At 42.3% G+C, this 24150-nt stretch overlaps 1 protein-coding gene across 1 annotated transcript in view; it reads right to left on the bottom strand.

Annotated features, from left to right (window-relative positions):
* HTR2C (5-hydroxytryptamine receptor 2C) overlaps window positions 1-23903 on the bottom strand; it is a 184430-nt gene extending 160527 nt beyond the window's left edge. The window contains exon 1 of the mRNA XM_078147771.1: window positions 23796-23903. The gene's annotated coding sequence lies outside the window, so the exon portion shown is untranslated. The remainder of the gene's footprint in view (window positions 1-23795) is intronic.
* Window positions 23904-24150: the final 247 nt, after the last annotated feature.

Here is a 24150-nt window from a genome sequence, read left to right as displayed (position 1 = left end):
TCTCAGTCACACACAGAAAGGCAGATCGGAATTGCTTAATTTTTACAAAATTCATATCTTTTGTTTTTACATCACTTTTCATCTCCAAACCCGTCCCTGCCCAAGGAACCATCCTTTGCAATAAAATTAAAAAGCGAGAGGAGGGGTGAGGGAAACCGTTAGTTCCCCCCAAACTGACCAACAGCCACTATAGAAACTGAGGCTGGCAAAGTGTGCAATGCTCCTCACTGAGGGCCGGCGCCTTTGAAAGGAAGGGGACAACGCACATTTCCTCATCTTTTCTTCAGCGCTAAGCTGGGTCATTCTGATTAGACAGTTTTCAACAGCTTTTTTTTTAATTGTAATTTTTGCTATTGAGGTTCTTCTTTCCACTGCCATGATTTTAGTAGTTGTGGACGTTGTTTCTCGGGCTCTGCCTCTCTTTCTCTGCAGTATCCTCTCTGCTTCTCTGAATTCCCAATTTCTTGGAAGCTTCCTATCTCAGAGAACAGCCCCAGCCAGAGGCATTGCAGAGACAGGGAGGGATGGAGGAGACAGATGGAAAGACAACTTTGCCTGATGGGTTCCATTCCCAGGGGTGAGAGTAGCCCTTAGTGAGGTCTCTTAAGTCCCACCTGGACCCAAAGTAATTTTTGCAGAACCAAGACAAGGCCACTGGACTTCTGAATCAACAAGGGTGGGGATGACAAGTTGTGTTCCACAAGAGGCCACTGTTGAGACGAGACAGTAGCTTTTGCTTCGGCTTGGTTACAGCTCAAGAGCTATAGGAAAGGAGACTAAATCAGACTATCGATCCTCCCTGTGCCTCTAGCTGGACTTCGCAGAGCCAACCCAAGGGGAGCACTGTCCTTTTGGGGGCCTTTTCTTCCTTAGCCAGGTTGGTTTTCTGCTGGGCTTTGCACTGCATTCTCCCCTCCTGAGCCCCCCAACCTTTGTGCTCATTTCTAGGTGCTCCTTTTCCCTAGCAAATTCCAGCCTTTAAAACCTGGATGGGGAGGGGGGTGTCAATCAATTTGGGGAGGGGACAGTCCACCCAAGAGCTTGGGCATGCAAAGGGATGGAAAGAAACAAGGCTAGTGGACAAAAGCCCCAGCCCTCAGGTTGAGTGAAGGCAGTGAGGGGGGTGAGCCTGCTGAGAGAATCTGCTTTTGCAGATATCATCTTGGAATAGTAGCAGTAATGGAAGCAAGAGAGCCGGCTGCTTTCTGACCAAGTTAGAAATGATTTCCATAAGCATTGTTTCAACACCATGCTTACTACCTCATGCCCTCAGACAAGCCACCATGCCTCCCAGGACCTCAGCATTCTCATCTAGGCTGGATGAGCTGGCCTCTCTGTGAGGTTCCTCCCACTTTAGCTCTAGACCTCTATTTGCCAGGCACCATGCTAGGTAATGGGAATCCAAAGGCAAAAATGAGACAATACATGGAAGGGGGACCAGGAGTTAGAAGCTAGGAGTTTGTCCCTCTTTGTAGGCTGCCTACCTGTTGAGGATGTTTCGGTGCTTGTACCTCTTCTGGTATGGGTTGAATGACTATGTGACCAGAGGTTCTTTTCAACTGTGAGATTCTTGGAATTTTTTTTTAATTTGGAAACAGTTCCTGCTCTTGAGAACTTATTCTACTAGGAGTACAGATTAGATGCAAAGATAAACAAATTCAAGATGTGTGTGTGTGTGTGTGTGTGTGTGTGTGTGTGTGTGTACGTGTGTCTCAAAGTAATTCTGAGGACACTTAAAAACTGGAGAAGGCAGGAAAGGCCTCTTACAGAAATTTGAGTTTTGCCTTGATGAGATGTTGGGGTTCCAAGAAGGAAAAGTGAGGATGAAAATCATTCTAGGCATGAGGGGAAGATGATGCAAAGGCTCAAAGGTAGGAAACAGCCAGTAACTGGACCACAAAGTGTGTTAGGGAAAACAGCATGTAAAAGAGAGCCACAGTCTGGCTCCAGCCTGAAAAGGTGGGCAATAGGTACACAGGCAGATTCTCAGCAGTTCACTCCTCTGCATTCACTTGGGAAGGGCTTTAAATGCCAAGCAGAGGATTCTGTATTTGATCTTAGAGGCTACAGGGAGCTACTGAAGCTTCTTAAAAAAGGCTGTCATATGATCAGAACTCTGTTTTAGAAATACTGACATGGCAGCTATGTATAGGGCCTCTAGGTGGCGCTGCAGCAGACAGAGCGCCAGACCTGGAGTCGGGAAGACTCATCTTCCTGAGTTCAAATCTGGCCTCAGACACTTACTAGCTGTGTGACCCTGGGCAGGTCACTTCACCCTGTTTGTCTCAGTTTCCTCATCTGTAAAATGAACTGGAGAAGGAAATAGCAAACCACTCCAGTATCCCCTGTCAAGAAAACCCCAAATGGGGTCAAGAAGAGTCAGATGTGTAGAAAATGTACTGGAGAGAGAAGAAAGGAGAAAGTAGAACCAGAGTAATTAGGAGGCTATTTCAATGGTCCAGGTGAGACCTGAACTAGGTGGTTGTAGAATGAGTAGAGAGAAGCGGACAAACGAGATAGGTAGTTGTGAAGGCAGAGGCTAACTAAACTTGGCATGAGATTTGATGTGAGGGGAGGGGATGAGTGAAAGTGAAGAGCTGAAGATGACTTCTAGGTTGGAAATATGGATGAGTGGAAGAATGGTGGTGCCCTGACAACAAATAACGAAGTTGGGAGGGAGGGGAAGTTTCCAGGGAAAGATGATGAGTTCAGTTTTGGACATGGTAAGTTTGAGATGCTTTCAGGGCATTTCATCACGCAGCATCAAGCTCTGTTGTCTTCCTGTCACAGCCCCCCTCCCCAACATTCTCAAGTTCAATAATGAGCCCAGGTAGAACAGACTGAGCCAGCCAGATTTCAAGAACTTTGATTTGGTTTTTGAAGCAGATACACTCGGGAAGGCCTAAAGCTTTTCCCCAGCCAGGGAAAGCACTTCTCGCCTGAGGCTTCTTATCAGTTCCCATGGTGGAGAGATATGTTCTTCCCTGCTAGGAGGATGGAAGTGCCTAATGTAGAATCCCTCCTAGCTTCTTTCCACCCACATAATACATCTGAAATCACTTCCTCTAATGGCTTTGGAGAACAGGCTTTGGGGCTTAACCTGGAGCTACAGTAGAGACAGCATGCATTTGAAATGTATTTCAAGGCTGGAATTCAAGTGAAAAGAGTAGAACCATAGGTTTCATAATATCATAGATGTAGAATTGGAAAAGCCCTTAGAGATCATCTAGCCCCTCTTGCTCAGTTTACAGATGGGTAAACTGAGACTTAGGAAGGTTAAGTGACTCCCCCAAAGGCACACAGAACCCAGAAGCCTGTCAGATTGCAGTGTGGCTTTTATACAGGCATGCCCTCCCTATGGCTATTAGTATCAAAAAATACTAAGGAATAAGCAGATTGCTAACAGAGGTGAAGAAAGGCATTTGGAGGCTTTCTGCTCTCCAGGCTCATGCATCTCCAACATTCTGTTACTTTCCCAGAACATCAGCTGAGTTGTTCCAGTCTAGGGCTTTGTTGCTGGACTTTTTTCCTATGATAATCTGATTAGTATGAAAATATAGCAAACAGACACTGCATCATAATAGTTAGATCAATTACTTGACCTCAAAGCTACTAACTTTTGGTGGTTCATTAACTGAGCACATCATTTGGCACATCAAAAATGCAGTTTTTGTAATGCAATGAAATCCCAATGAGATTCTTCCTGCAATGTTGTCAATCCAATAAGACAGCATTTTTAACTTGTAGCAAAAGGGATACATATTATACAAATACACAGAAGATATTTGATTTTTCTATTTTCTGAGAGGAAGGCACCTTCAAAACAGCCATAGAACAGTGCTCTTCTGTAAAATACATATTCTCTCTCTCTCTCTCTCTCTCTCTCTCTCTCTCTCTCTCTCTCTCTCTCTCACTCACTCTCACACACACACACACACACACACACACACACACACACGATATTTTTTTTTACAGTTTCTGACCGGGAGGTCTCTTCAAAACAACTGCAGATTTGCATAATGGAATCCTTCTATACAATGTACAAAAATGCTCTTTCTCCTCTACCTGCTCTCTCCTCTCCTCTCTTTTCCTCTCCTCACTTCTCTTCTCCTCTCCCCTACCTCCCTGTCCCTCTCTCTCCCCCTCTTATCTCCTGCTTTCTCATTCCCTTTCCTCTCTCGCACATTCACAGCAGAGATTTTTTTTTTTTAGTTTCTGAGAGGAAGGCACCTCTGAAACAACTGCAGGATTTCAGAATAGAATACTTCTTTATAACACAGTAAAATGGCTCTCTCCTCTCTGTTTCCTTCCCTATCTTTTTTTCTTCCTCTCTCTCTCCATCTTCTCTCTTCCCTACTCCTACCCTTTCACATTCACAGAGGAGATTATCATTATTATTATTTTTTACAGATTCTAAGAGAAAGACACCACTGAAACAACAGGAGAATTTCAGAATGGAACCTTTCTACACAACACAATAAAACTGCTTTTTCTCTCTTCCTCCTTTACTTTCTTTACTTTCTCCTCTCTTGGATCCCCCCCATTCTCATTCATTCTCTCTCTCTCTCTCTCTCTCTCTCTCTCACTCACACACACACACACACACACACACACACACACACACACTCACTCACTCAATAAGATTTTTTTAAAAACAAATTCTGAGGGGAAGACACCACTGAAACAACAGAATTTCAGAATGGAACCTTTCTATACAACACAACACAATAAAACTACTTGCATTTCTCTCTCTCTCTCTCTCTCTCTCTCTCCTCTCTCTCTCTCTCTCTCTCTCTCTCTCTCTCTCTCTCTCTCTCTCTCTCTCTCTTCTCTCCCCCCACTCCCTCCTTCCTTTCTCTATCTTTGCATCGGTTTCTGTCTCTCCTTCCCCCTCTTCCCTCTTGTCCCCCTTCCACACTCACAGAGGAGGGTTTTTTTTTTGAAAGATTCTAAGAGAAAGATACCTTTGAAACAACTGCAGAATTTCAAAATAAAACCCTTCTATACAACACAATAAAACTGCATGATCTCCCTTCTTCCTTCATTCCCCCTCCCTCTCCCTCCACTGCTCTCTTCTCTCCTCTATTTCTCTGTTTCTCTCTGTGTCTCCCTCCTTCTCTGTCCCTCTCTCTCTCCCCTTCCCATATCCATCTTTGTCTCTCACACAGAAAGGACATTTTCTACAGCTTCTGAGAGGAAGGCATCTCTGAAAACAACTATAGATTTGCAGAATGGAACCCCTCTTTACAACACAATAAAATTGCTTGCTCTCCTCTCTGTCTGTCTCTCTGTCTGTCTCTGTCTGTCTGTCTGTCTGTCTGTCTGTCTCTCTCTCTCTCTCTCTCTCTCTCTCTCTCCCCCCCCCACTCCCCACTCCACTCACATTCTCTTGTCTCCCCTCTAACACACTGAGAAGATTTTTTTTAATGAATCTGAGGTGAAGAAACCTTTGAAACAACTGCAGTATTTCAGAATGGAAGCTTTCTATACAACACAGTAAAACTACTTGTTTCCTCCTCCTCCTTTTCTCCTTCTCTCTCTCTCTCTCTCTCTCTCTCTGTCTCTCTCTCTCTGTCTCTCTCTCCCCCTTCACCATCTACCACATCACCATTTCTGTCTATATCTTTCACACACAAGAGGAATTTTTTACAGCTTCTGAGAGGAAGGCATCTCTGAAACAACTACAGATTTGCAGAATGGAATCCTTCTATACAACACAATAAAACTGCTCTCTATGTCCTTGCTTTAATCTCTCCCTCATCCCCCCACATCTATCTCTCTCTCACACACACAGAGGAAATTTTTCACAATTTCTGAGAGGAAGGCACCTCTTGAAACAACTGCAGGATTTTAGAATAGATATAACACAGTAAAAGTACTCCCTTCTTCCCCTCTACGCCTGATCACCATCTCTGTCTCTTACATACAGAGAATATATAATATATACACACACACACACACACACACATATATGCACACACATGTACACACATACACATATACACATATACATAATATCCAATTTCTTAGAGGAAGGCATCTCTCAAATGACTACAGATCTGCAGAATACAGTCCCTTTATACGACACAATAAAACAGCTTGATCTCCTTTCTCAATGTATCTCTGTCTCTGTCTCTCCTTCCCCCTCTTCCCCTCCCATACTCAAGAGTTTTTTTTTTTTTTTAACAGATTCTAGGGGAGAAGTAAGGGATATAAGCTACCCTAGTAATCTCCCAAGGTTGGTACAAGAACACAGATAGGAAAGCTCTTTGCAAAGATGAACAATACCATGCAAATGTTAGTTTTTCTTTATAATAATAATTATTGCTACAAGAAAAATGCCCAATAATCTGGGTCCAGGGCAATAGCTTAGTTTTGTCAAGGGCATGTGCTCAGAGGGGCCAGTAGGGGGAACTATCAATGCATCACACTTTGAAGAGGATAGGCCTGAGAAACTAGTTCCCAAATTCCTAGATGTCAGAGGAGATAAGCACCCCAGTGGTCATCCCTAGAAGAGTTACGGAAGCCCTCCTGGTCAGCTCACATAGCGTAAGGTCTTAATCACAGAATCACTGAATTCCCAACTTGCAAAAGGTTTTGGTGACTCTCTGGCCCAATTTATACCAACTATCCAATGCCCCTGACAAATAGTCAAACATTAGTGGAAGCTCTCCAGAGACAGGGCACCCACAAATGCCCAAGGTGATATATTCTACTTTGGGAGAACTCCAATTTCTTAGAAGTTTTCCGTTATAGCAATCTGAAATCTGCCTCTCAGTAGCCTCCACCTCTTACATCTAGTTCTAGCTTCTGGGGCCAACCAAGAAAAAAAAATATCCAAGCTCTCTTTCATATGCTAGCCCTCTACCTACCTGAAGACACATGCCATGCCCTCCTCCAATTCCTTGAACTAATACTCATGTGACATGATCTCAAGGCCCTCTACTATCCTGGTCCTTAATGAAGAAAGTGAGGTGGAGAGAGAACAAGCGACTTGGTCAAGATCACATAGCTCATTAGTGACATGAAGGTGCTTACAAGGATCATCTTATGGAGGTGGTAGTGATTTTTCCCTTCCCTTTCAACTGATCAGAAGGCCAAGGGAGTGTATTCCAACCACTTTTTCATTCTTCTCTGTAAGGAGAACAGTTCTGGCTCAGAAGGGAATTGATTTTGCCTGAGTGAGCTACTGTGGCCCACTTTGGGCCCCTCTAGGCCCAAACTCAATCAAACCAGGATCATCTCAGGTGTTGGTTTTAAGCTAGCAGGTCTTCAGTCTCCCCAAATCCAGCAGTGAGTGAACCTGGGCACTGCATTCTATTTCAGCCTGCTGGTCCTTTCTCTGTTCCCTCAAGATAGCAGCAAAGAGCTGTGCTACTACATGGAATCCTGTGGATTGAAACACAGCTAGCTTCTTCAAATCCTCTCCAAGTGTTCCTTTTCTCTTCCCTGGCCAGTTCTGACTTCTCCTCTCTGCATCCCCAGCCCCTCGAGATGTGCCCATAGTGGACAAAGGAGAACCAAAGACATTCCTCAACCTCCAGCCCCCAGGCCCTAGCTTTGCCCAATTAGTCAGAAGACAGCCCTGTGTGTTCAGCAGGTATCCCTCAGCACTTCTAATTTCTGTCCTGTCTGTGCAGTGATTGCTCATTTGCTCCCATGCCAGCCGTGTTTGCCACCTTCCTACAAAGCACATATTTAGGGCACCTCCTACATAAGTCCTCTCCTGATCTTTCCAGTTGATAGAATTATTTCCCTTCTGCAACTAAATCAGATTACTTTGTATGTAACCCCTGAACACCCAGAAAGCTAGCCCTAGTTCAAGGTCTTCTGTAGGTTTGCATCTACATAAAACTCTAGGGCATGAGCCCTCACTGAGATGTTTACTTTGACAACTCAGTCTGGGGATGAGATTAGTTCAGCACAAAGACATTTTATGACTTAGCATAGTGTAAACCCTGGCAAGTGAATTTTTCCTATAAGCCTGTGGAAATACATATTCATAAACACACACACACAAACATACACACAATACTGGTGGAAACAATGGACAAGGCTAAGACGTGTGGAGGGGCAAAATGGAAGGGGTGTGTGTGTGTGTGTGTGTGTGTGTGTGTGTGTGTGTGTGTGTGAGTCTCTGTGCTAAAGAAGACCTACAAAAGTCATGCGGCTCTCATGCAAATAACAGGAGGAAAATATCAAAGAACATCTCTCCCCCAAATTACAGCTAGATCAGCCTCCAGGTATTAGCCTCTACCTCACTCCCTTCTTTTACATCCTTGCCCCTATTTTGCACGTAGCAAAGCTCACCCCCGAACCACCCCATGTGTACATGCTGTGGGCTTCCTTGTGTACAGCTTGGGCCACCCAAGGAGAATTGAAGCTCTCTGAGGTCAGTGAACAGTTCATTTTTGTCTTTGGTTAACAAAGTTTAGCTGCATTCAACTTGAATGACTAGCAGCTAGTTCAACAACATTCAAACATATTGCTTTCAAAATATAAAGTCAATCCTTTTAGCTACCAGCTACAAATGGTTTCCTTACCAACTGGAGCAATTTGCTGATGTTAAGTTAGCAATAGGTGGGCTCCCCCAGCATTCTTTGAATGCAATTATATCCTTTCTGATCAATTTTTAATTTTTCAATTTTCACCATGTTTCCATGATGCTTATGCAAAAACCAGTTCCTCCCCACCTTTAAATCGAGCATCTTCCATTTCAACCAGAGCAGTATGTCTGCAAGCCTTCAACCAGCTTAGCCATTGCTTATTATCTTCAGCACCACCTATCCGAGATAGAAACCACTGGATGGGATTTTCAGAGAATTGATAAGTTAGTAATGAAATTGACAGTGGGAGAATAAATCTGTTCAGCATTCCTGGTGCAAGTATATGCCTTAAAAAATTAGTAAATACCACATCATAAGCTGATACATTACAGCAGGATTACTCAGCTCCTTGCTAACTATGTGAAGGCTTTGAAGCTAGCTTAAAGAAGAAAGTGTGCTGACCCACCAAACCTTCTCCAAACCCTGCTTATACTGACTCTCTTCTCTCACACTTAGCAGCATCACTGCAATAGTCGTGCTTTCCACCTCTGAGCCCACAGTCAAGTCACTGGGGCTCTGGGCCTTGGTTTCCCCATTTGTCAAAGGAGAATGATGGTCACTGCTGAGCTTATCTCACAGGACCACAGTGAGCACCAAATGAGAGCATCAGTAAAAGTGCTTCATAAATTGGAATGAGCTCTCCTAATTGAAGGAGTGGCTGGTGAGATCTAGGCATGAGTACTGCTAACATTTTGAAATAATGTCTGCTAGAACATAGAACTGAGGGAATTGCCTCACCTTGCTAAGTGTTATTATGGAAAGTTGCTAGCCCCATTAGCAGTTTTGAAAATGGTGAAGAAATAAATCCCCAAATATTTAGCTGGCAGACAAAAGCCCACAGTCAGAATGGAATGCAAATCACTTGGAAATGTGGTATGCATCTGTGGGCTTTTGGCAATGCAGTTGGTTGCTTGGCAAAACATTTGCAAACCAATGAAAACGAATATTTTGCCAACCTCCCAAACCACAAACAGTCCATTAGTGATCTATAACATCCCTGGTTTCCCCCTTTATATGTATGCAACACTCAGGTGACCACATAACAGGCTCAGTTAAACTGCTTTGGAAAAGTGGGACCTTTCCTAACCCTTTCTCACACCGTGGCCCCACAGTCAATACCTGCAGGAAAATGCCTTGGCCTGGAAGGAGGCTCATAGGGACTTAACCTGAGCTCAAGCTTTCTCTACCTATTTCCAGCACTTCTGGGATTTTTTCAAGGCAACTAAAAAAACTGGAAACGTTAGAACTAGAAGAGCAGTCAAGGACCATCCAGTCTGTTTCATTTCCCAGAGGAGAGCAAGGCTAGCAGAATGAAGGGACTTGTCCAAGGTCACACAGCTAAACAGCTGCAGAACCAGTACTAGCAGCTAGGTGTCAACTCCCTATGCAGTGCTCTTTCCAGGAGACTTGTCTCATTTACTTATTCTTCATGTTAAAAGTATTTTCTTGATGCTCTTTTTCACATAATTATCTCTTCTCAATGACCTTCCTTCCTTTGCCCCACCCCTCAGTGCTTGCTCATTACAAAGCAGTACAACCAAGTAAAAAAAAAATCAAACTTTTGATCACATGTGATCATGCATGCCTCACTCCACACCCACCATCCACTACCACTCTAGCAAGAGGAAGGAAGAATGCTCAATTTGCCTCATTTTCTCATAAGTACCATCAAATTTGATCCTTAAGTCCTGTTATAAAAGGAGTGTTTTCATATGACAGATACCTTTTAGTCATCATCAAACCTAGATCTAGTAGTCACTGGATGCATACATGCCAGGATTCCTAAAACTTAGTTAGAGACTTAGGGATTCCGAACCCATACCTTTCACTAAAGGAGAACCAATAAGAATGACACTGGCCATCATTATCCATGGGCTGGATGATCAAACCCCAGCAACTGTAATTACTAGGCAAGTCTCTCTTCCTTTTGGCGGGATGTCAAAACCTCACCAAAGGCAGTCTTCCTAATTGTACCAAGAACACTGATCCTCCAGCTCTGGCTTGAAAATACGAATAGTCCTAAGATCTGAACTGACTTTCAACAATGTTGAGGAAAAAAAAGTCTAGACTGCAAAACCTCTCTCTCAAACCTGTGCTCTCTTGGCTCTTTAGTATTCAGAAGAAAGAGTCCAGTCCCCATGTGCCAGTCTTCCAAAGATCTTTACATCCCTTTATAGGCAAGCTTAAAGACCTTCATCTTCACTCGTCTCCTTCTAAGGACTCACCAAAGCTGATAGTGTGCGCATTGAACAGTATACCTAAGGCAGCAGCAAGAGCAAAAATCTTTCCTTGGAAAATCCCAAACTATTGTTGGGTCTGGGAAGCCTGAATCTGGGCTTCTTAAGATTCACAGTCCTCCTGAATCTTACTGTTTCTTTAGAAATGACAGATTTTAATTAGCATGGAGCTGTCCTTGGTTTTGAAATAGAAAGCCAGTGATGCCTCATGCTCAGTGAGATAGCACAAGGATCAAAGATTTTTGACAGAAGGGGAGAACTGAAGTCAGCTTCCAACTAATCATGTCATTATCTAAGATATTTTATTCCCATTTGTCAAAAAAAAAGCATACTGACCTTGGAGGTATGGGTTCAGTACGGAGGGATTATCAGAAAGATCTCCTCATTGTCGCCTTTCAGTTTCTTTATCTTTCCTCTTTCTTCAAGGCTCTGCTCAGGTGCCACTACTTTGTGTAGTCTTCCTTCATCTCCCTAGCAGCAGAGTTCTTTGTCTAGATCTCTCATTCACTCCTTCCATACCTATCACATTTCTTTGTGTATTTGTCATGTCCATTCAGTAGAACGTCAGCTCTGGGAAGGCAAACTTAATACCTTGAACATACTTGGCTATTTTCATGAGCTGGTGAGTGATCCCCACAGGTAGGCTGGATGACTGTCAGATACGTAGCAGATGGGGTTACTGTTCAAATACAGCTGGACTGGATGACCTCTGAAGTTGCTTACAATTATCAGATTCTATATTTCTGGTGACTTCATCTGAAAGGTCTGAAGGTCCTGGGACCAATAAGATAAGCTGAGTAGTGAGAGACATAATTAGCATTATCAGAGGACACAGGATTGAGGTGGGAGTTATGAGTTGTTATGGGAGTTGTGTGAGAAAAATGGACCCCCCTTATCAACAGAGGAAATATACCCAAGACTAAACCCAGTCCATAGACTACAATGTACAGGACAAGGACTCAGTTAAGTTATATCTTAAGACTAGAGACAGATGAGAACAGCAGTGCCCTGAGACTGTCAGCCCTACTTCCAGCCTGGTCTCCCACAGCCACCACTGAGGGGGAGCAATCCATGCAGAGAAGGGGCTCACCTTCCTCATGACCACCATCACTCACTGCCCAACTGTCACCAGGGGTCAGGTAATCCGAAGAACCCAGGAATAGCAGCAGCTGGCAGACCACCAGCTCTGCTTCCAGTCCAGTCCCTGAATCCATCATTCCTCAAAGCAACACTCATGGAGATGTAAGAAGGCAGCTGTTGTAGTAACAGCAGCTACTGAAGACCCAGACAAAAAGTTCTTGCCACTAAAGTCTTTGGTCCTGTCAAATGGTTCCAAATTAGAAATAGAAATGATTGCAGCAGTGGAAACATCACTAATGGAAATGCATTACCACCTGTTACCACATGGCCTCTCATTCAGGAGCACCCCTCTTACACTCTAGCCCCCTTCTCTGCTTGGAGAGTTTCTCCTGGGGCCTCCATCTTGGGGAGAGGCCCAGGCCATCCAATAAAGATTGGACTGGCTCTGCTTCTGACTTTCTGCACTCTGGCACAAGGCTACCATATCAGCACCCTGCCCTGTCCCTGCTCATCAGCTCTCTTGTGTGTTGTTCCATTAGCACATAAGCTCCTTAGAGGCAGGAACTGTCTTTGGGCTGGGCAAGGGTGGGGTTGTATTTATATTCCCAGTGCGCAGTACAGTGTCTGGCACTTTGTAACTACTTCGATGCTTGTTGTCTTGCCTTGCCATTGCACCTTAAGGACAATGAGACCTTCCCATTTGCCCTTAACCCCCCTAAAGTGTTGGGTCCCCCATTAGAGTGGAAACTCCTTGAGAGCAGGGACTGTCTCAGTTTTCTATTTGTATCCCCAGTGCCTTCCACAAAGTAAGTGCTTAATAAGTGGTTTTCGCTCCCTCCCTCCCTCATTCATTCAATCTTCTTCGATCTCACTGATGTAAGAACTCCATCCCCTGGTAGAGATCACAACTCAAGAAGCCCTGTCTTCTTATCCTATGTGACTCTTTCCCACACCTTCCCATAAACCCTCCAAGGGGGTGGGGATCACCCAACACACTGGAGTCTTTATTTAATCTCTGGACATTGTGTGAATGCTGTTAGATCATGTAGGATCACCATCAGTTATCCATTATTCTTTTTTTTTTTTTTTTGGCTAGGCAATGGGGTTAAGTGACTTGCCCAGGGTCACACAGCTAATAAGTGTTATGTGTCTGAGGCTGGATTTGAACTCAGGTCCTCCTGAATCCAGGGCCAGAGCTCTATCCACTGCACCACCTAGCTGTCCCTATCCATTTCTCTTACTACTCGACTGGCCAACTGTCTGCTTATATACTCACATGCTGATGACAACCTTTATGCCAATCTGCCTGCAAAATGGAGGCAGGTAGGTGGCAAGTCAGGAAGACTCATCTCCCTGAGTTCAAATCTAGCCTCAGATACTTACTAGCTGTGTGACTCTGGGCAAATCACTTCACCTTGTTTGCTTCAATTTCCTCATCTGTAAAATGATCTGGAGAAGGAAATGGCAAACCACTCAGGTATCTTTGCCAAGAAAACCCCCAATGGCATCACAAAGAGTTGGACATGACTGAAAGTGACTGAACGACACCAACAAAAGTTTGCTCACTTCCCAGTTGGAAATGGTTTTTTCATCGTGTGTTACAATAATCAGAAGATTACCAAACATTGTAACCTCCATTGTTGAGCAGCAACCTGGCACAGGGGAGACAGTGCTGTACGTGGAGTCAGAAAGACCTAGATTCGATTCCCCCACCCCCACCTCTGCCCCTCATTTGAAACTGAGTCTCAGCTTCCTCGACTTGTAAAATGGGAAGGGAAGTAAAATGGCATCTACTTCACAGGGTTGTTGTGAGGATCAAATGTATATAAAATATTTTCTAAACCTTAAAGCAAACTATTATTATTCAATGTTTCAAAGAATCCTGAATGACTCTGACATATGCATGAGAGCCATCTTTTTGAAAGAGAGCCTTTAAGGCACGAGAAAGAATCACCACGACTGTTGCAAACATTCTTCTTGCAATACTTACAATTAGCAGACCACATCTTTGCAGTCACCTAGTTGACTTAAGGTTATAGAAAATGCAACTGAACTGCAATGATTGTTTATTGACTGCCAAAAAGTATTTGTTTCAGTAGGTGAAAATCTTTTGCACTTTGGAGGTATTGAATGAATGCTGAATTGAAATCAAGTGACTAAATCAACACTCCCCGCCATACATTCCCACCTCCGGCCCTATGGCAGAAAGGGCGCTGGACTGGCCACTGTCACCACTCTGCTACTGATCAAGGGCACTGGGGACCTCAGGTTTTTTTTTGCTGTAAAATGAAGGGAATGGACTAGATTATCTTTAGGAGACATTCCTGCTTCAAGGAGTGCTGGGAGTAAAACTAAAATCGTGGGAAGATACTTTCTACTCTGCCAAAGGGCATGCTTCATACTCATATGCCCTAGCAGCATGCAAGCCCCTTGAGGATGAAGTCTGTCTCATGGTTGATTGCCTATATCTTTAGCACAGTGCCCGGCACAGGGTAAGCATTTACTCAGTGATGGTGAGTTGAACCTATGTTGTATACTAAGAACCTCTGCTGTGGCAGTTGGAGCTGGTGATGCCAGGCTCAGCATAGGCTGCCATCTCCTCCTAAGCTCTTCTTGTTCATTTTTGATATTCCACAGACAGGAATACAGGGACTCAGGAACATGAATCAATAAACACGTTACACTAATTGGCAAAGGGCACCAGCCTGGAACGCTGGGTGCATGTGTACGTGATTATTATTGGAAGTGTACTCCTACCACCAGCAAAATGAAATCCTGGAGTGGGGAGGAACTTTTTTTTTTCTCAATTAAACATCACTCTTTTCTTTCTTCCAATTTGCAACAAATAACAAGTTTCAAGAACTTTGAAAATGCAGAAGAATATAGGAGGGCAAGACACAGTCCTTGGGGATGAGTTGAGTGGCTCCCTCACTTTTTACAAATCTGATTAAATTATGATGGCATGTTAATGTCAATTATGCTGGCATATTAACCCTACCACCTATAAATTTCATTTATTCTTTCACATGAAAATACTCACAGATGTGACTGGTGATAGCTCAATTCAATATTTAAACTAGGAGGACCAGTCTTGTTGATAAGAAAAAGAGAGAAAGTGACCAATGGCCTTTTCGTCCCTGAAGTTTCTCCTTCAAATGCTTACCAGAGTACTGGGAATTCCCAGCATCAGTTGCTTCTTAAATTCTTCCTCTTCTGAAGTTTCTCTTTTTTGGGCCTAAAGGTGACTCTAAGTTCTTGAAGCCACTGCCAGTAGAGTGCTCCATTGTACTACACTGGAAAAACTTTGAGTAGGGGTCCAGTGGTAGACCTGGCATCTGCCATCTGAGGGTGGCAACCTCACTAAGGGTGGTAAATCTGAGCACCAGAGAGCTGGCCAAAAGAGGGTACTTTGGCATGTTCATTTCCCCAGCACTAGCTCACGAAGAACTGGCTACTAAGGGGTAGAGAGATTGTGATCTACCCTGACCAGCCAAGCCCTCCAAATAAGGACACCACAGATCCCTGAAGGATGGAAGTAAGGACCTTAAAGGAATCTGAATGAAAGACATGGCCTAGGCTGAGCTTAGCACAACCTCTGGACACTCACTGTCACCAGCAAAGAGCAGGTCTTCAATGGGCAAATTAGATTGGGGAGTGGGGGTGGAGCGAAGACAAGAGGAGATGGGGATCCTGTCCCAGGTTGGTGGAATTTGCCAGCCAGCCAGAGAAAAGTCAGCAATGGGTTTCCAAAAGGAGAGATGGTTAGACTTCGCTGGCCTTCCAATGTTGCTTTAGGTTGGCTCTGACAGCTACTGAAGGAAGTGAATTGATTCTACTTTCACTGAAACAGAAAGGATGAGCTTTTCTTTCTACATTTCAGAAGGCAGCATATGATGACAGGCATAAAATTGGTAAACTCTGAGAGAGAAATTGCTGACCTCTCCTTCCCCTGAAATTTTTAATCATAGCTTAGCTGAACATGGGTCTAGTGCAGTTTGGCTCAGGTGACTGGACTAGATGACATTCCGACATTCTTTCTACATCAGGGTTCTTTGAGACCTCTGTTTTGCCTCTGAGACAAAAATAACACAATATACCCAGGAAATGGCACTTTAGAAACTCAACTTTCAAAGGCTTTCCCACATTTTATTTGTTTTATTACTGAAATAGTCTTGGAGCATCCAACTGATAAGAGTGGTGGCCAGTTCCTAAATTACAACCTCCCCGCCACCCAAAAAAAAAAAACAAACAAACAAACCCAAGACCACCTTGGAAACCTAAGGGACTAGGGAAAAAAAAAAAACATTCAAACAGATTTTCTTGGAACCAATAGAAAGCCCATTTGTGACCAATGGGATTTATGAAGCACTCATTCTTCACCTTTTCTTTCTTATAGAGCTTTTGATAAGGAAAACATTTTACCTGAGGGCTTCTAAGAGAATAGCCATGACTGGTATTTCTAAACTGGTCATAAAAATATATGTAGCCAAGTGGATTTAATACTCAATATGATGTGACCTTAGGGTGATGGAGAGCTTGAATTTTATGGTTCTTTTGGAAAGTGAGGAAAAGGATATAAGGCTGAGCTCTGTATTTAATGAAGTATGGGATGTTGGTATGGGTTACATAGATTACACGTTCTTAAGCTCTTTTAAGGCTTAACGAATAAATGAATGAAAAGCATATATTAAGTATTCACTATGGGCAAAGCATTGTGCTAAGGGCTATGGATACTAATACAAAGGAGAAAGACCCTGGCCTCAAGGAGTTTATATTCCACACTATATATAGGGGAGTCATAGCCAGAAAAAGGAGTTATGGTTTGAGAAGTGGAAAAGATGGTGAGTAGAACAATAAGGCAGTCCTTTCAATTCCCTTGTCCAGGTTATCCATGGTAGTGACAACTTGATTATTGTACTCAGAGAAAGAGGTAACAACCAGTGGGAGCAAGTGGAAGTGCAGGTGGGTAGAAAATGACCAGGGTGAATATATGGGCAGAGGGTCCCATGGAGTGCAGAGCCCAGGGGCTTAGCCAATCCCAGCAAAGTGTTTTTATTATAACTGCCGTCCGAGGGAGAGACTGCAGGTATTAGCAAGAGAAAACTTTGTGTCAAAGAAGGTCACATAGCTGCTAAGTGTCAGAATGATGATTTGAAATACACAAGACATAGTCGAGGTAGAGGGACAAAAATGACAGGCTGAAGAGTTTGTATACTGGTTGATATTCAATGGGAAGCCACTAAAGGTTTCTGGGTAGAGGGGTCACAGGGGCAGACCTATGATTTAGGAAAGTCACTTTGACAATTGAGGAGAGGGTAGATTGGAGAAGAGAGAGACTTGAGGCAAGCACATCAAATAGGAAGCTAAGGCCACAGTCCTGTCAAGAGGTACTGAGGACCTGTGTGAGTGGAGAGAGGAGACAGATGGGAAACACCTTGTGGTGGTAGAACTGATTGGATCCACCAAATGACTGGATATGGAGGTGAAGGAGGTTATGAACCTGAATGACTCAGAAAATGGAAGTAAACTCAACAGACCCGACGGGGTTTTGAGGAAGGACAGGTTTGTGTTTGTGTGTGTGTGTGTGTGTATGTGCATGTAAGCTACTGTGTTCCATTTTGTACATGCTGCATTTGAGATTCCCATGGGAAACCCAGGAGGAGACACCCGGTAGCCAGTTGATGACGTGTGATGTGTACAGGAGAAAGATTAGCACTAGTCTGCAGAACATACACAGATAACTCACTGGGAAGGAATGGTCCAACAGGTAGGACAACCAGAAGGCTTTAGATGATCTCTTTGAAGAATTTGGCACCAAAAGGGAGGAAAGGCATAGCATAATAATTTGAAGGCATGACAAGGTCAAGTGAAGAATTTTTTTTAAGGAAGCAAGAGACTTGGGTAGGCAGCAGGGAAAATTCTCACAGAGCTGATTAGACGGAGGGAAGAAATGGCCAGTGACCAAGGGCCACTCACATTTAGCATCATTCTCCTGCGGCTGCTGTCCCTACTTAGATGTCAGTCACATTTGGAAGACCTGGCCCATTACTACTCCCATCACTAGAAAGAAAAATAAGTAATAAGTATCCCAGAAAAATTATAACTCAAAGAATTTCTGTAACATAAAACACTCCAAAGAACAAATATGTGCCCTTGACAATCTGGTTCCAACTCATCTTTATAAACTGATTGTGTGTTATTGTCCCCCATGTCTATGTTCCAACCAAAGTGGCTGGCTTGTCATTTGCCATAGACACCATACTATTTCCTGGCTCTGTACCTTTTTGGATTGTCTCCCATGTCTAGAAGGCTCTCTCTTATCAACACTACTTCATAGTATCTCTAGCTTCCCTCACATCACAGCCGAGGTGCCACCTCCTACACATTATTTCACGCAAGACTTTCCATGTTTTTCTAACATCAACCTGCTCATCATTTCCTATAGCACAGTAGTATTCTATCACGATCATATACCACAACTTGTTCAGCCATTCCCCAATGGATGGGCATCCCTGCAATTTCTAGTTCTTCGCTACCACAAAGAGAGCTGCTATAAATATTTTAGAACACATAGATTCTTTTCCTTTTTCCCTAATCATCTTTGGAAATTGACCTAGTGGTGGTATTGCTGAGTCAAAGGCATAGGCAGTTTACTAACTCTTTGGGCATAATTCCAGATTGTTCTCCAAAATGGTTGGATCAGTTCACAATTCCACCAACAATGAGTTAGTGTCCCAATTTTTCCACATTCCTCCAACATTTGTCAATTTTCCCTTCAATCATTCTAGCCAATCTGATAGGTGTAAAATGATATCTCAAGGTTGTTTTAATTTACATTTCTCTAATCAATAATGATTTCTAAATCATTATTATGCTTTAGCATTTTTCATATGACTATAAATTGTTTTGATTTCTTTATCTAAAAACTGCCTATTCATATCCTTTGACCATTTATTTGTCAATTGGGGAATGATCCACATGATTCATTAATTCTTACAAATTTTACAAAGTTCTTTATATGAGACTTTTACCTGAAAAACTGGCTATAAACTTTTTTCCCTCAAATTTTCTCATAAGACCTTTTCCAGTCCACTTCCCCACCCCCTCCTACCCAACTTATTGCCTTCCTTCTTAGATGACTTTCCATTTATACTGTATATACATACACACAAACACACACATATAAATGCATGTACATAGCTATCTGCACATTGGCCAGGGTTATGGAAGAATCTAGGGCCTGGCCACCTGGCTTTACACCAGGAAGACTGTGACAGCAAATGACTGCAGCAGATGACAAGCCTTGGGCCTAGCAACAATATCCAACAATGGAGAAAAGGGCAGATCCTGACCTAGGCACAAAGTCCTACACCAAGAACTGAAGCCAGATACATGAGAAAACTGAGAAAAGTAATGCCAAGATAAAATCTCAGAAGAAAATAACTCCCCAAAATATATAAATAAACAGTAAAACTTGAGGGAAAAAAATGAATGGATTTGCCATGAGGACATCAAGGATGGGTGTAAGAAATTACTGAGGGGGGGCAGAGCCAAGATGGCAGAGTAAAAGCAGTGACTTGCTTGAGCTCTCCCCAAAAACCCCTCCAAATACCTGTAAAAATGGCTTTAAACAAATTCTAGAGCAGCAGAACCCACAAGAAGACAGAGTGAAACAAATTTCCAGCCCAAGACAACCTAGATGGTTGATTGGGAAGGTCTATTGTGCCTGGCTGGGAGAGGAGCGCAATTCAGCATGGGAGTGCAGGAAAAGACGAGGCCTCAGTGAACCTGGAGCAGGCCTCAGGGGACTGAATCATGAGCAGCTGTGGCAGTTTCCAGACTTCTCAACCTACAAACACCAAAGACAACTTAACTTATAAAAGGGGCACATTAGAAGAACATACAAACATACACGGAGGTAGGAGTAGAAGGGGTGGGCATTTCACAAACCTCTCTCTTATCTGAATTGGAAGAAAGGAAGTTAAATATACAAACACTCCCAAGAAGACAGAGAGGTTAGTGTAGAAATATATTGAAATCAACATGGGACTAAGGGATAGGGAAGACTCGGATTTAAGAGAGAGAAGACAGAATTGGGGAGAGATTGGTCATAAGCAAAATAAACTTTAGCTACAGGGGATGGAGTGTAAAGGAGGGACTAAAAAAAGAAGGAAAAAAAAGACCTGGCAACTTCAACCTCGGTTAGAAGGGGGAGTATGGGGTATTCAGGGAAGATTAGCATCTCAGGTATTAGGGCTTGCTGAATCCTTTTCAGGGTTGCTCATTCACCTTTGGTGTCCACCTTCACCCAACCCTCACCTGTGGCTCCAAGAAGCTGTAGCATGTCCAGCAGCTATACTCCAGCAAACTACCTAGGTTCAGGGTAACTGATAGGCCTCAAACCTATTGTGAGTTAGGGGGATGTCTACCCAAAGCATGTGAAGACTTTCCCCGATGGAATAGGCAGATGAGAATTATTTGTTCCAACAGCCATGAGGGCAGATAAAGCAGGCACCGTGGAGTGCTTAGAGCTTGGTCAGATATGAAAGACACCAAGGTCATCCACTGCCTCCCAGGCCATAACCGGTTGTCATGACTTTTGCCTTGCCATTGGACTTTGACAACTCTGGAAGAGAGGGTGAGTCTGATGACTTTATGCTACTGTGCCTCACTTAAATCCAATTCATGGGCAAGTCAGGACATCACCATGATATCATTGGTTCTCTTCAAAAGTAAAGGATGAACAACAAGGTTGAATGAAGAAAAGAAAGGCAAAGGAGTAGCAGTAGACTATTACAATTATAGATGAGTAGTGCTGATTTCATGCCTTCATTCACCACTTTCCTTTTCTTTATAAGTGAAGGAGTGTGGGAATCAAGAGAGGAAATATTACAATATGATATGATGGAAATAAAAACACATCTAATGAACAAAAGATTGCAGAAAGAAAAGCATACTTAATGTACTATTGGTGGAGCTATGAATTGTTATAACGGTTCCAGAAGGCAATTTGAAATTATGCAAAAAGCGACTAATTCAAATTTATAAGAATACAAGTCATTCCCCAATTGATAAATGGACAAAGGATATGAACACGCAGTTCTCAGACGAAGAAATTAAAGCTATCTATAGTCCTATGAAAAAATGCTCTAAATCACTACTGACTAGAGAAATGCAAATCAAAGCAACTTAGAAGTACCACATCACACCTATCAGGTTGGCTAACATGACAAAATAGGAAAATGATAAATATTAGAGAAGTAAGAAAATTGGAACATTAATACATTGTTGGTGGAGTTGTAAACTGATCCGCCCATTTTGGAGAGCAATTTGGAACTATGCCCAAAGGGTTATTAAAAATGTGCATACCGTTTGACCCAGCAATAGCACTTTTAGGGCTGTATCTCAAAGAGATCATGAAAACAGGAAAAGGACCCATATGTACAAAAATATTTATAGCAGCTCTTTCTGTAGTGGCAAAGAATTGGAAATTGAGGTTATGTCCATCCATTGGGGAATGGCTGAGCAAGTTGTGGTATATGAATGTAATGGAATACTATTGTGCTATAAGAAATGATGAGCAAGCAGACTTCAGAAAACCTGGAAAGACTTGTATGGGACTGATGCTGAGTGAAGTGAACAGAACCGGGAGAATGTTGTACACAGTAACAGCTACTTTATGTGATGACTAATACTGCTATATTTAGCTCTTCTCAGCAATGCAAGGGTCTAAGACATCTCCAAATGTCTCATGATGGAAAATGCCATCCACATCCAGAGAAAGAACTATGGAGTAGGAATGCAGATCAAAGCATACTATTTGCTCTTTTTTATTTTCTTCTGTTTTGTTTTGTTTCTTCTTTCTTGTGGTTCCTCCTATTGGTTTTAATTCTTCTTTACAACATGACTAATGTGAAAATATGTTTAATAGGAATGTATATGTAGAGCCTATATCAGATTGCGTGCTGTCTTAGGGAGAGAGGTGGGGAGCGAGGGGGAGAAAATTTAAAACTCAAAAGCTTATGGAAGTGAATGTTGAAAACTAAAAATACATTAATATTAAAAAAGAAAAAAAGTGACTAATATATTGCTATCTTTTGACCAGGAGATTCCACTGCTAGGCATGTACCTCAAGGATGTCAATGAGAAAAAGAAAGGCCCCGTGTACACACACACACACACACACACACACACACACACACACACACAGCAGCACTTTTGTAGTGGTGAAGAACTGGAAACACAATAGGCTCCCATCACTTAGAGAATAGCTAAAAAACAGCTGTAGCATAGGGATAAAATGGATGTTATTATGCTGTAAAAATTGATGAATGTGATGAATATAAAGAGAAGCATGGAAAGACTTATGCAAACTGATTCAAAGCAAAGTGGTGTGAACCAGGAAAACAATGCATACAATGGCTAAACTGTATAATTGGAAAGAATAATGAGAAAATGATTCTGACTGAATGCTCTGAAGTGATAACTACCAAACTTTACTCCAAAGAAATACTATGAGAAGGCATCCCTTTCCCCCTTCTTGCTCTCCCCCAGTATTTTTCAAAACAGTAGCAGTCTGTGGGTTTGCAATACTTCACAGATTTGTCAGACTTTTCCCAATATGTTGGTTGGTTTTGCTGAACTGTGTTGGCTTTTTTTATTCTTCATTATAAGTAATTGCTCTCTGGGAGGTTATTTTACATTGGGAAATAAAGATAGTATAAAAACAAAAGATATTAATAAATACTTGTGTAATTTTTTTAAATTCAAAGTATACCAAAAAGGAAACACTCCAGAAGAGATGAAAGAAGAATTAGGAGAAAATACAAATTATATTCCAAGGACTAAAAGCTGCAATGAATTCATAAAAGCAAAGTATACAGCATTAACAAGCATCAGTAGATAGAACAAACTGGAAGACAAGCCTGAGAAGAAAAAGAACTAAAAATAAATAATACGCAATGAAGTAACAGATTTATAAGACGAAGAACTACAAACATTAGATTAAACGGAATTCCATATGACATAGGAAAAGAAAAACAAAACCAGATATCATATTCAAGAATCCAAATGAAATATCACACTCAAGAACAAGGCAAAAATGCTAAAGGTGCACAAAGTATGCAAAAGTCTTTTAAAATAGGGTCATATTTCAAAATTGCTAGGCTATCTCCAGTTGTCCTGATGAATATCTGGCCACTGGACCCAGATGGCTCTGGAGGAGAAAGTGAGGCTGGTGACCTCGCACAGCCCTCCCTCACCCAAATCAAAGTCAGTTGCAAGTCACGTCATCATCTCCCTGATGTCACGGTCCTCTTGGAGAACAAAGGACAAAACACAACAACATTTCAAAATTATACACACTGCTCAAAAAGATATGAATTCACTTCTATAGAAATGCTACTGGGAAGGATGTATCTTCAAAAGTCCCCAACTAAAAAGACCCCTACAAACAGTAGAGGAAGAAATCAATGAGTGGTGAACAAAACTGTTACAGTTGAAGCCTGTAACCAGTTAGAGTTGAGATTTTATATAGAAAGATACGTAGGTAAAGGTAAGAATAATGTATGTCCAGGGTGGGGAACCTGCAGCTTTGAGGCCACATGTGGTCTTCTAGGTCCTTTGGTGTGGCCTTTTGACTGAATCCAAGTTTTACAGAACAAATCCTTTTATTAAGGGGATTTTTTTCTGTGAACAAATTAGTGTATGTAATCATTTTTAACTTCAATAGAGTCCAACAAACGAGAATTGGGGATAAAACATATACATCTTATAATCATCAACATAGAAAGGAAGGGATGCTAAGAAAAACTGCTTTTAATACCAAAAAAGCATTTACTCACAAATAAGAGAAATGTCATATTTAACTCACCCAGAAAGGTAGTTGTCACCTCCAGAATTTCCAGGTCGAGCAGAAAATACTGCAAGTGGTCAGATGGACACAGATCATGTACCAAGGAGGCTCAGTCACATTTGTTCAGGACCTTCAACAAGGAAGAAAAAGAAGGGAAAATGATATGCACCCAAGGATAACATTCTGCAAAACTGAAGACAATCCTATAGAGAGAAAATGGACTTTTTAACAGAATCGATGACTTCTGAGCATTCATTTTGAGAAAATCAGAGTAGGACAAAGCCTCTGAAATATGAAAGCAATGGATCAAAGAAATGTTAGAAGGTTAACCATCTGCATAGCTGAAAAGGGCTAGGTGAAGCTATGGCTTATA

Source organism: Phascolarctos cinereus, unplaced genomic scaffold, assembly GCF_003287225.1.
Source record: "Phascolarctos cinereus isolate Bilbo 61053 unplaced genomic scaffold, phaCin_HiC Scaffold_8;HRSCAF=390, whole genome shotgun sequence".
Classification (NCBI taxonomy): domain Eukaryota; kingdom Metazoa; phylum Chordata; class Mammalia; order Diprotodontia; family Phascolarctidae; genus Phascolarctos; species Phascolarctos cinereus.
The sequence above is the reverse complement of the archived record's forward strand: the minus strand, read 5'-3'. Positions and strand labels throughout refer to the sequence as shown.